Here is a 1,094-nt window from a genome sequence, read left to right on the forward strand (position 1 = left end):
GACAGCTCCCGCATTCATCTGGTGTAATGAGCAAACTGAAAGGTGCATGATACCCAATAAGGGTGCTGTATTAAAGAACAGAGACATTTAGGTTCCTAAGAACATCATGGAACTCCGTTACAAGCTCTAAAAGTTCTAACTTCACATTATGAATAAGAAAAATCATCCCCATCTTGTTTGGCCTATTGTTACTTTGATCCTCTGTTCCTAGAAAGCTGATCACAATTCCTGACTAAAGCATGAAGGTCTCAAATTTAGACTGCCTATGTTACCTTTGTCTGGAAGCTACGGCAGGAAATGTCCTTCCAAAATGATGCAGCAAAACAAGCAAGATGTGGGCTACAGAAAACATGGATAGAATACAAAAGGCAGGTTAAAGTATTTATTTCCCAAGATGACCCAGGGATTGACTCAGATAAACAAACATCAGATAGGGATGTTTCCAAGTAGAAAATGCCTGTGTTTGAATGTATTGAGACTAGATTTGGGGATGAATCAGTGACAGAAATGGAGAAAACTAAATAAATGACAAAACACAGGTAATTATGAATCCCAGGGGAAGCAAATTAATTTATATTAAAAAAATAGTATGTGTGACTATGTGAACCACTTGGCTCTACTGCAAAATATATTTATAGATTCAAACCAGTCTAAAAACTGAATATTCATTTAACCAAATAGTATAATAATGGGAAGAAAGAGACAGGGTGTAAGTAAGTTATATCTTCCCTTTGCAGCATACAAAGTTAATAGATAAAATCTAAATAATATTTTTCAGAAACAGCAGCATTATATATTATTTAGAAACTTGGAGGCAAATATTAGAAACAGGCAGAAGGGGTAAAAGTGGTTCTTTCTGGGTAGCAGAAATCAGGGTTAAAAATAGAGGCTGGAGGAAACTTGTCCTATTTTAAAACGATAGAGTTTATACTAGCTACACCTTACATTTTATACTACATTGTCAGGTGCCATTGAGTTGCTTCTGCTGGGTTCTGAGCGATCATCACCATTGTTACACTTGAGCCTACTGATGCTGTCACTATGACAACCCAATGCCTTGGGGACCTCCCTCTTTTTCTCTTAACTCTCCATTT

This window comes from Chrysochloris asiatica, unplaced genomic scaffold, assembly GCF_000296735.1.
Source record: "Chrysochloris asiatica unplaced genomic scaffold, ChrAsi1.0 scaffold00023, whole genome shotgun sequence".
Taxonomy (NCBI): Eukaryota; Metazoa; Chordata; class Mammalia; order Afrosoricida; family Chrysochloridae; genus Chrysochloris; species Chrysochloris asiatica.